Below are 13403 nucleotides of genomic sequence, written 5' to 3'. Positions count from 1 at the left end.
ACAGATGGATGGGAGATTTTATCTATCCTGATGAGAAGTCCTATTTCAACAGTGACATTTTTGGAGAATAGGCAAAAAAACGATCAAATGAAATAGCCATGGATGAAGGCAACAAGGGGGCGTGATCTTTGTAAACCCCTACGCAAACCCGGGAGTGTTTTTGGGTAATAATAAGACAGAATGTGAGATGTAGCATCCAGGCATCCAGTCACATTATACTTTAATTATAAAGAATCGTAGAATATTAAGAAGCACAAGGCAGTGGAATAAAAAAAAAAACACTGAAGTTTTTGCAAGGACTTTAAGCTACAAATTCATATTTAATGGTTCATATTATTTGACTTATGATGCAATAAAGCAGTATGTAGTGAATATTCACAAAGACATTTCATGAAACTGTTGCGACAACTTTTTAAAGGAGTAGTTCACCTAAAAAAATATATTTTGACGTTCTTTATTCTGTGAAGCACAAAATTAGCTGTTCTTTCTGTAGTGCCCAAAGACCAATATTTTCTATAAACAATGACTAAAAATATAATGCACAAGACACTTTTATGATATTTTATGTATTTTACTATAAACTGTTCCCCTTTGTTGACTGCTGACTTTCTGCAAAATATCTCCTTTTGTGTTTTTGGTTGAACTATCCCCAGAAGTCTTAAAAAAAAGAAATCTTCAGCACCTCACCTGAGGCCTCAAGATCCAACATTATAGTATTATATCAGTTTAACTGCCACGTTTGTCTTAGATTGCCATGTCAACGCATTCTCATCCTAGGGCGTCATATACTGACACTTGTGACAAAACGTCTACATCCAACGCACATGGCACCCTTTAGCGTCAATATGACACGCACAGTTATGGTTGGGTTTAGGTCTGGGGAAGTGTTAGGGTTAGACCGCTAGGAGGCGCCTTCTGGCCCATTTTTATCTGCGTCTCATATTGACGCTAAATGGTGCCATGTGCGTTGGATGTAGACGTTTTGTCAAAGCGTCAGTATATGACGCCTTGGGATGAGATCGGGCTGGCCATGTATGGTTTCCAACAACAGATCTGTCCTCGTGTTATTCAGTTAAGGCTTGTCACCATCGATCTCGTCCCTGAGAACTCGCATCTAGAGGCCCTCAGCCATGACTAAGAGGAGGTCTGTCCTCTTTAGCTTATATGCAATGTGACATTGTGATTAAAGTTTAACACTTGTGCCTAGGTGAGATTATCACAGGGTCCCAGAGTTTGAGTTCTGATGCATGCAGTATATGCTTTTTTTATGGCAGTGTCCTCTTCAAGCAGGAAGCCAGTGGAGTGTCTGTTTTTGCATTTGTACCTTCCAGTCAGAAGTCTAGCTAATTCACATGTTAGTTATTTCACATTGTTATTATTGTTGTTGTTTATTATTTTTCCCCTTAGAGCTCCTGAAAAACCACTACATATTCCTTGTGTGTTTGCGCACATGCACTTGGCAAATAAAGAGCATTCTGATTCTGATTAATATATTGAGCATTACCATCTTTACGTATCCGTTTGTGCAGCTATATTGTGTTTATATATATATATATATATACCCGACATACTGTAATTTAAAACTGCAATAAGTTTAAAAAATCGCTGCTAGGGGTCACTAACCTCTTACAATAACAAAGGCGTAGGTTTATGACGCAGTGACGAGCTGATTGCTGGGACCTGCTGTCAAGTGGTCTAACGTTACACTATCATACTAAACAGCATTTGAGTGTGTTCAAAGTTATAATGTTATTCTATGTGTTAGTTCGCTTGTAAGCCAGATCAACATTAGAATAACATAGGCTACTGATCATATTCTAACATTTCATCATGTTGAGCTGTATAACATTGATTTGTTTTATGTACATTTGCTCACCTGTCTAATAAAGTATGTGCAAGAGCGGTGTCAAGTCATGCCTCGTGAAGCTCTGTCAAGTCCAAGTTAGTTACGGACGTGGAGCTCTCGGCATCTCGAAAACACCACGCTGATATTGATCCTCATTTTAGTTCTTTTTTTTGTCCCAAAGTCTGCTTGCCATGGTCCATAATGTTTGAACGAAATAAGAGCAGCGTGCCACTAAACGTTACGCACTACGCAGTCAATATACGTTCTTTGCTACGCAGTTGTCCACGTCTGTCGCCATGGTTACATCAAAGAGTATAGTCAATATACGTTCTTTGGTTACATCATGGCTATGGTAGTACGAGCGGAAACCGAGGATAACGCGGATGTGCGTCATTGACAGGTGACATTTTTTTCCAGGACGGCCAATTATTTAAAATTGGAATTTCTCTGAAATAAAAAAATCTTTGGAGACTTTTGGGATATTGTAAGTACACAACTGCAAGAAAATATATCACACTCTGCAAGTGATTTTCGGATATTTTATTACAAAATTCTTACATATTGTAAGTACATATTGTACATATTAAGTAGCATTTGGAGTTGTTCAGTTTGTAGATCATACTAACAAGTATGAAACTTAAATAAATAATATGTATTATTTATTTGATTATCTATTAAATATTTTTTATGTTTAAAAAAAATACAGTAAAACTGATATTGATCCTTCAGAAAATCTAATAGGCTGATTTTGAGCTCAAGAAACATTTATTATTACTATTATTATTATTAACATTGTTGTACTTCTTAATATTTGTGTGGAAACTGATAATTTTTTTCAGGTTTGATGAATGGAAAGCATTTATATATATATATATATATATATATATATATATATATATATATATATATATATATATATATATATATATATATTTACTGTCTGTCACTTTTGATTAATTGAATGCACATTGCTGTATGTACGTACATGTGCAGTATGTACAGATTAGGGTATTTGGATTCAATATAATTCTAGAGCAGTGTTTTGGCAGATTTAAATGCTAAATGGTTACCATGAGTTTGCATGTTTGTGTGTGTATAAGAGAGAGAAAGGTAGTGTTAGAATGTGAAGAATGTAAAAACAAAAACAAAAGGAGAGACAGAACTAAAATTCGCACACGTGCAAACTTTTTATAGGGGGTGCAATTGGAAACAAGACCCATGGCTATTAATGTAGTATCGATCCAGTCTGCACCACTCCAGCATAAGCACACAGGGTCAGAGTCAGTATGTCACACATCACTGCAGAACATATAAAACACACACACACCTCACTGATCTGCCCTGCACCTCATATACACGGGTGGGATTATTTCATATGAGCAGTGACCTGATGAGATGAGAAAGAGCCTTCATGCATTACATTACTTACCTTCATAAACTGTCATTATTGACATTAATCTCTCTCTCTCTCTCACTCTCTCTTTTTGTAAAAAAAAATGTAAAAATCTTGAGCAGCAAATCAGCATATTAGAACGATTTCTGAAGATCATGTGACACCACAGACTGGAGTAATGATACTGAAAATTCAGCTTTACCATTACAGAAATAAATACAATTTCCAAACATATAATGGAAAAAGAGTTATTTTCAATTGAAATTCTATTTCACAATATTACTGTTTTTCTTCTTTCGAAACCATTTTTTAAAAATCTTACCAACCCCAAACTTTTGTCAACAAAACTGAATTCAAGAATGAAGCATAAAGCTTTAGATAAGAAGATTTTGAAGAACCTTGAGAAATATGTTTCTCAGGAGCAATAATCGATTCCTTCCAGCTCGTCCAGCTGCAGGAGAAACTGACAATCTGCCTTTTGTTGATGCTATTGGGCTTTCAGTTAGTGGACAGAGTTAAAGTCTTGCATTCTAATCGCAGTCTATAATCAGTCCCGATTAGAATGGATACGGCGTGTGGACAACATCTTCTCTGAAGATGACGGTAACAGCTGGTCGTCTCTGACTTTGAAAGGCAACAGATGTAGAGACATGGTGAGATACCGCAACAACAGTCAGGACTGAATAGCAAAGCAACATAATGAGAAGTCAAAAAGCATTGGAGCAATTTACTATTTTACTACAATTTTACTAATGTACTAAAGCATGATATTCATTCTAATATTTATAGCCCAGAGAAAACTGTAACAATTCCATTTTCTGTATCATTCTTGTCAGAATGTTAAAAAAAAAAGTAATTCACATTATTTTCACAATGATGCATCCAAGCCACAGTTACTATAAGATACAACCTGATTGTTTCCATCCATATAAGCACTCTTATTTGCACTGTACTTATTTGCACTGTACTTATTTGTTGCTGTAGCCGACCTAAGTTAGAAAGAACCTTTCCATTGTGTTAAAAAAAGGCAAAATAAAGAGGAAAGTCTCTAAGAGAGGGCTAAATAAGTTGACTGTCTCTATTAGCGATACTGTTTTACCCCTATAGCTAAAGCAAATATCTCCCCCTGTAATAATATGCCTCAAAATAAGGTATTGCAATAAGGTTAAATACCTTATTTCAAGCATTTAACCAAAACCCAATCGACTAAGGTATGCTCTTAGTCACTAGCTTATTGGTTCCATATCAGAACATACACCCTAGTCAAGTGAAGATCAGAGGCACTGACATATTAATGTAAAATAGTCCAGGAGAGCAGCTTCTGTAGTTCAGTGTGTAAGAGCAGCACTCCATGTGTAAGAACACACCTCCAAACACGCTTGAAGCACCTCTCCTGAATGCTACTGATGCGTCTTTGATCAAAGTGAGGCTTTTTATTTATTTATTTATTTGACTTTGTAGTCGTTTTTGGTGAAGTATGACAAGGATTCATTAAAAAATGTTAAAAGCATTGAGTGGAAATCATATTAATTTGGAATGCTATTTCAAAAAGCTCAGAATTTTGAAGAAATGATGGCACTAATCAAAGTGTGATGGGTGCTCTTTCAAGTGTTTCCAACTTGTTGTGCAGGAACCCTCAAAATATTCTTTAAAAATCTTTTTTTATTTTAAATCAAACCAACCTCCAAATTTCTTAACAGTAGGCACTTTCATGTAAAAAAGACACATTTACTGTCCAAGTGCATTTCATTATTAAAGTCCAGATAACTTTGAGCAAATGTTCTATTACCGTTACTGGAATAATGTTTGTTCATAAATCTCAGCCAAAGTCCTGAGAAATGTCCCTGTTAGCTGGGTGTGTGTTCAGCACATTTCAACTCACACATAGCTAAACAAAATGGCAATCTTCTAGAGACAAAGGCCTGTGTGGAGCATTAGCATTTCCCTCACATACTCTTAATGGATTCCTGTTAACTAAACTGTGTTTACCATTTTCTCTGTGCTCTAAATAAGAAAGTGGTGGAAAAACAATTTCCCCGTTTCATTTTTCCCATGACAATCAATCAGATTAGCCTCTCTACACACTGACATTGATTACTTCAAATATACATGAAATGCATAAGAAATATCTATGACTGTATAACTATAAATGTAAATTATATAATATTGCAGCTTTGCCGGTATTTTAACACAATAGAAGCAAAGACACCTGCCAAATATCTCATGAATATGTTTACCTACTAACACTTCTCTGAGTCCTCAGTCATCAGGCTGTGTGTGAATATAAGGGATGAGAGAGAGGGATGAAGATGCAGATACGAGCAGCTCATGATTTATTTGGCAGGTGTCTGGAGTGTTGCAGGTTTTTGTTTTGTGTGTTTTCCTATTGAGTTATGTCTGCTACGACATGGATCTGATAAACTTGGGTACAACATGTATAGACTGTACGATGATGACACCTATTGAATCGTAGGCTACGACGCAAGTTAGTATAGAAGAATAAAACTAGCACGCGCTAGTGGTAAACAAATAGAGACATGAATCGCAATTATGTTTTTTATGTGGAAAAAAAGGACGAAACGAAAGGGGAGAAAATGGACGTGTTCATTTCTAGAGAAAAGAGGCCAACTTGACATGCCTATTTTGCAAATGAAGCTAAGTAGATTTAAGTTTTAGTGCCATGTCGTGTTGATCATTACGCCATTTCATGTTGCATTTCTATTGACTAGCCAGGCGACGTAGGTCTTAGCACCTTGTTCCTGTTTTTTTGGCTCCTGCATACTCCTGCCTGTTTGAGGATTTTTTTCTGCTCAATATGATAATATTGGACCATATGAGATTCTACACAGTTCAGCGCATTTGGATCGGCGGTTCGTAGATCGATTGATAGAGACTGTTTTTCAAAGATGGCTTCTGCCTGTATTCGCGAAGTTGACTGTATGTATAAAATATCTTCTTATTAAACTGTCTGGACACTTACACAGTTCTCAATGCTTCGGTTTGCATGTAGGGACCCTCATTATGCTACCGTGTTAGTGTGGGGCTATTTTGAGCCTTGTTAGTGGTATTAACAAGCGATTTTTATTTGTCATTACTCAATGCCCCATATACTAGCGTTATAGGGTAAACTGTTTTTAGAGATAAAACTATTTACATTCGATAATCATGAAAACAAATCTCAGATAACGGTTGACTAGGAAACAATGTGTAATTAGACCAAAGGTTCATTTTGCGCCGGAGTTCTCCTTTAAGTTACGGGTGTTTGTGGTCCCAGTTTCATTCGTGGATCCTTTATGTCGGATACGACTAGAGAATCCATCTTGGATAACATTACTAAAAGTTTTGCACCTACAGCACAAGACATTGATGCACAAACGTGGATATGTTCTCCATGTCTAAAGTATATAGAAAGAATAAACCTGTCTTATAAACTCCTTGATTTTGCTGAACAACTTATATAATCAAAAAAATAATCTGAATGCACAATAGTAAATGTATTTATCTCGCGGCAGAAAGGTTTTTAATCAAATGTTATTTAATAACAGTAGTCATAATAAGCATATTTCCAGTACGTGCCTCAGGTATCATCAACTCACCCATCAGACTCCTGGGTAATCCTCAGCAAACTTCGACAGTTGGTTTAACCGGCTCATTCTGTACTCTTTTAAATGGACGTGTTACATCCGCTGTGCGTCTTGAGTCATCAACCCCCCAAACTAAAGTTCGATTAGTGAACCGTTCACTTTGATTAGTGAACTTCCCGAGAACCGGCTCAAAAGAACAATTAGTTTAAGAATTAGACATCACTGGTCTGTGCTACTGTTGTCATTCCTGTTTTGCTGCTGATGTGATGAACTGCCATTAAACATCATTGTATTCTCACCTGCTCTTGGGTGTTCGTGTTGATTCTGACGTGGCAGTATTAGTATGCAGAGGAGCTGTATGGTTTCAGCGTGTCCTGAACCACGCATGAGAGAAGAGGCACATAAAGGTCAGACTGACCTCTGAACTGCCTCTGATTCTCAGTAGATTGCTCTGTTTACATGACTGGCAGGATTTTAAGTGAAGAACCTTTGCACCAACCTTGTTAGAAAGTACAGAGTAATTCCTTTGTGTTTTAAAGTATTGTGTTTGATTTTATTCAGAAAGTTGAACTGTCTTTGTCTGCATACTAACAATGCTGAAAAAAGGCAGTATACAGAGGTTAGACAGCAGCTGCGTCCCAATTCAGAGGCTGCATCCTTTGAAGGCCGCATTTGAAGGCTGATTGTGTCACAGCGGTGCGGCGAAGGCTGTCTCAATTCGAAGGCTCCTCAAATGCGGATTCCAAATGCGTCCTTCGTTTCTCGTGCAATGAAGGACACAAGGATGGATCCTTCGCGGCCTTGCCTACCCTAGAATCCCTTGCGTGTCAGTGACGACAGGATTTTTCAGCTTAGTCAAATTTCTAATGATACAAATGTAAAAAATAATAACTATTTAAGCCGTTTAAATGTTGACATTTCTTACTAAGATGCTAACATACATAGTTTATACTCTTTATTATATATAACATATTCAGTGAAGACATTTTGTGAACCCTGTTTTGTTTTCACAGTTTGATATAACTTTCAAAAAAGTCCAGTAAAAACGTTACTGCCACTTATCAACGGAAGCTGTCGCTGTTGCTAGGCTACAAGAACAGTCCTCCGTAGTATAGGCCGTCCCTTTAACAACGCTCCTAGTCCGACCTTCGCGGCCTTCGAAGGATGCAGCCTCTGAATTGGGACACAGCATGCCCAAATTATTATTATTTTGAAGGCAGCAAAAAAAGAAGAAATTTGCTGCTTTTTCAATTTACTTAATTGAAATGATTTGATGTAACACAATTATAAAAGTTTTTTTTTCCCACAACTTGATTTAATTGTGCAATCCACTTTGTAAAATCTGTAAAATTGAGTTTTACTTACTGTGATTGCATTGGCAGTACATGAATACATTTTTGTTGGCAGTAACAGAAGCTGGCTAGGGGATTTCTATAGCTTTCAGCATGCTTTGCATGGGACTGGATGGGAAGGGTAAATGTTAAAATTGGGTTCTTTTTTACACTACCGGTGAAAAGTTTGGAATCATTGGGATTTTTAAATGTTTTTGAAGGACGTTTTTAAGCAAAATACAATATTGTGAAATATTATTACTATATAAAATAGCAGTTTTCTGTTTGAATCTATTGTAAAATGTATGGAATTTATTAACAGCATCATTACTCCAGTCTGTCACATGATCAAGAAATATAAGTTTTTGCTGATTTATAAACAGTATTTATATATATATATAATTGCGAGTGTATGTGCATAGTATATATACTGTGTATACATACATTATTACAGATATACTTCTGGAAATCACAGTGCATCTCCTGATTGAACTCTTACAGACAGGAGAAAGCTCATCATGGTCATGGGTTCATCCATTCTCTTAAGTGCCAAAGAACGACAGCTGATTACAGACATGCACACTCTCTGTAACACAGACTGACAAACACCTCTCTGTATAGGAAAAGATTCCCTTTTTTTTTTCTTGGGAAGAAATAGCTCCAAATGACAGTTTGTTCAGGTCCTCAAAGAGGCAAACTAAGAGATATACTGATGCTGATATACAGAACACTGGGACTTTTCACAGTGTGTATCAGTGATAGTCTGTGTTTGTGTGTTACAGACAGACTGTAAGTCTGTGTATTGGTGGTCTGGATCGTTCAGTAACTCATTGAATTGTTACTCGATTAAGTGGTGACAAGCAACTGTCTTTATGAGTAAATCATTAATTTGTTCAGAAACACTATTTATGAATAAAACAAGTGTGAGTCATTGAATCATTCACTCAACATAATTGTTCAAAGATGCTGATTAATTCAGCAACACCACGACTGCATATTGTTCAGAGACATTTTGCATTCACACATTTAGCAGGTATGCTTTATCCAAATCGACATATATTGCATTCAAGGTAGAGCCTATACTTTTTATTCGTTCATGCATTCCTTGGGAATCGAACCCATGTGAATGCTGTTGTTATTCCAGGGAATTGGCTGCTTTTCCCACAGGTGGGTAGATATATTTTCACGCAGGTTAAAGGTTTGACAAATTGCATTTACATTTTATTTTAAATATACTTCTATTGAATTACCTGACCCTATTTATATTCTATAAATAATCAAATAAAATTGGATTATGAAAAAATTGGAAGATGATTTGGTTTGGGTTAGTTATTTGTCAATAGACCAGTTTTGTAATGCCGATCTGGCATCTGGTTAGGATCATGCTCTACTTTTTTTTTTGCTGACAGAGCAAGAAGAGACTAAATAAGCTTGTGTCTCAAATGTAGGTTCCTCAATGTTAACGTCTTGTTTATTGAACTGTTAGATATTAAAGCAATATCACACTTGCATTCATGCTGTTGTTGTGTCTGCTTATGCTGATCAGGAAGTGCAGCACTTTTACTTGTGAGATATTGCTAATGTAAAAGAGATAGTGCTGATGGATTTGGAACTAGGGAATCTATACCCAGGGTAAGCTGTGAGCATATATATTCAGCTTTGTTCATGTTCTCAACACAATTAGACCTGAGCTGTAAATGCCATGATTACAATAAAATGATGTCAAGACTTTGCCGATTGACAGATCACCTGCCTAAGCAAGCATTTTTCTCAGGTGCCATCGCCCTTTTGTATTCACCCTGATTATTTTTAATCACTTGCAGGTGTTTTTGCTTCTTCAACGCTTGCATTCGTGATTGGCTAAATGTCGTTGCTCGTGGCAACGGTAACAGGTGCGCAGGTGCGACATTTAATTCAACACTGTACAGGGGAATGACATCTTGACATCACTCCACAACATTTATATCCCATAAAATAAAATAAAATAAAATAATATTGTCTAGAGAATGTACCACTTCCCAAGGTCTTCAATATTTCGTTTTCCCCCCACACCTTTGGTCCATTAAATAAGACTTTTACTGCTCTACAAAGATTTTAGTTTCATTATAGTGAAGGGAAATTCCATTTCTTTCACTCCATTTTTAAGATTCAATCAAGCGTGTCTAAGAAACTAATTGCTATCTTCCCCTCACTAAAACCTATTCGATGTCAAAAGCCTTCTTACACGCCTTCTTAGCTTTCCCACAGCTCAAACTGCCCTTGTTCATTTGATACCATATAATTTGACTTTAGATGTGATGGTGCTGTATAAATGAAAAGTGCTTTTTTTTCATAAAATAAGTAATAGCTAGAAGAGGGATGGATTTGTTCAGTGGAGATATACTCCATATGTAAAAAATAAATAAATAAATAAATAACTGCATAAGAGACGAGTTAAAAGCAATGTCAAACGTGGATGAGGAGGAGGAATGAACAATTATAGAAGGATCACAACTTCAAAACAGAATGAGACAGAGAATCAGTTCTCATTTGCTCTTTCTCTGTTGCTCAGATTTCCACAAACCTCCTCTGAGATCTCTCTCTCTCTCTCAGTTTTCAATTTCAAAGTAGGCCTACTTAAGTATTTTATTGGAAGAATTGTTTTGATTATAATATTTCAAAGGAACACACACTCATATATGCTCACATAAAACTCCATAATGTAAGTCAATTGTCACAGTTGTCTGCAGCTGTAACACCCGCACACCTTTCTCTTTCTCGCTCGCAGATGTTTGTGAGGAGACAAAGTCAAGTCAGGTTTGCATAGGTGTATTTATAAAATGTAGCCTATATATTTATAAAAAATAAAAAAGGTGCATAAAAACCATCCTACATTTGATCTAAGATCATCTCTCAAATGTGCATACACGTGATTCTCTTCCAGCTGTGAAATCTATAATTTGTAAATGATCCTGAAATTATGCGGGGGGGGGAGTCGATTCATAAAGAAAGTTCTCTTTTAAAAAGCATCTAAGATAGGACCATTGGTGCACTCGATCGGTACACTTTTAAAAAGAGTCTTCACATGTCCTCCTCCAGCAGGGATTTGCTTCTGTGAAGTGAGTCCCAGCAGTGCTGATGAATAAATGAACAGAACTCTGAAATCTATAGAGATGCTTTGAAAACTGTAGCTTTTGCACTGTCACATCTGCATGGCAGCATAAAATGAGGAAAGATGATAGAAAATCAGTGTGGAGATGATGATAGTGATGGTTCTGTTGATAGATGATAGTTATAGTACTGACTTGCAATGATGTGGTTTTCGACCTTTATTATATAATATAAAAAAATCTAGATTTTCACTGCATGTTATATGTTCATTAAAAACACATACTAAAATGATTGCATTAAATAATGGTTATTTGCACATTAAATGATCATTCAGATACAAATTTCATGCAAGTTTAAGACAATTTTGTTTTATGTACCTCCACAGACCCTTGGTTGAAAACCCTGCATGTGGGCCATTAAGTTTAGTGAGACTTTTTATGTTAATTTGGCCTTGTTCATGAAGCACGAGCAGAATGGATTTAAATCTAAATCTTTCACAAAACCATTTTTACACTTATTTAATGTGATGTTTCGTGAATGAGGCCCATTCAATCTTAATCTCTTCCCTTGAGCAACTAAAATGTCTTTCTGTTGAGGTAAATGTCTAATTGTTCATGTAAAGGTTGTATTTTTATAGCTTTGATAGACGTTATGCGTTCAAACATGGTTGATTTTGGACTTGAAAGAAATTCACCCAGAAATGAAAATAAGATACCATTAAAAATGTGCGGCTTTTTAAATGTTTTTGAAAGAAGTCTATTCATACATTTTTGTGAATCTCTTTACATTTATTTGTGAATATTAATCTATTTATTTGGAATATTGCAACAATAATAACCCCATAGGAATATATGTATTTTCCTTACTTGCACACATAAGCATACTTCACTGAATACATCACAGACTCTGAAAGTATGATGATAACTTATGTGTACTATTTAGACATAGCCCCCTTTGAGATTGCAGCTGTGCAGAGCTGTGTCTCTCTCCCATCCGCTCCATTCAGCTGCTTTGAATCACATCATTAGAAACCATTAGAGAAGAAAATCTGTGTCACCTCACCATTTCAGCAGTTCAGTCCCTCTGGCTTCTCCAGAACTGATATGCATCACTATACTGTTCTCCACTCATACAGAATATCCTCATCTCTTCAGTCCACAGCAGGATTTCATGATTTATTACTCGCACAGCTTCAATGCTAATTTCCCTGGTGCTTGGCCACTGAAGCTCTTCATATTCTTCTTCCATACACATCTCTTGTAGCGGCTCTGGTCCTCTGTGTCTTATGATGATAAGCCAGACTTTGACTGCAGGAATAAAAGAGAAATTTTGAATGAATCTGATGAAAAATACTTTATCCAAACTACTGTACATATACATATAAATGTCTGAGACCACATCGGAAATCTGGGATGCAAAATCGAATTTAAAACTTAAAAATTTGACACAATTTAAGCAAAGAACATGAAATAAAATTATTAAGAAATGTGTAAGATTCTGCAGTATTACATGGTCTCTAAGCTACATTCACACTGTCAGTTTTTGGGATTGACAACCACATTTACTTGACGGTGTGTTTCGAAATGTTCTGTTTACACAGCAACTTAAAGTAGTGTCTCAAATACTGTCTGTATAGCAACAGGAGTAAAGCCTGTATTTATTTTTTTTAAAGGGGTGATTGAGTATGATTTCACTTTTCTAACTTTAGTTTGTGTGTAATGTTGCTGTTTGAGCTTAAACAACATCTGCAAAGTTACAACGCTCAAAGTTCAAAGCAAAGATATTTGCTTTTAAAGAAAATTACTACAATTGACGGCTGGTAGGGACTACACAACATTCCTCCCGGGTTAGTGACATCACCAACCCTAAAATAAAACACGCAGTCCATGTTGAGAAGAGGAAAAGTTGTTGTAGTCGAGCACATTTGTGAGTCAGCTCAAACTTTAGCATCCATCTTTTCACATGCAATAGAAAGTCACTCTGTGTGCATCTCACAACAGTTCCTATACGAGTGATTTATAGATTACCATGACAGAATATGCTAATTGAAGATAGTTAACTCCACATCAGCAACATAAATTCATCAACTGACCATTCAGAGACGTCCTGTTGCATTCTACATGTTGTCACTTCTTCTTGAGTCTCTCCATCATTGTCTG

Source organism: Phoxinus phoxinus (assembly GCF_949152265.1).
Source record: "Phoxinus phoxinus genome assembly, chromosome: 16".
Taxonomy (NCBI): Eukaryota; Metazoa; Chordata; class Actinopteri; order Cypriniformes; family Leuciscidae; genus Phoxinus; species Phoxinus phoxinus.
The sequence above is the reverse complement of the archived record's forward strand: the minus strand, read 5'-3'. Positions refer to the sequence as shown.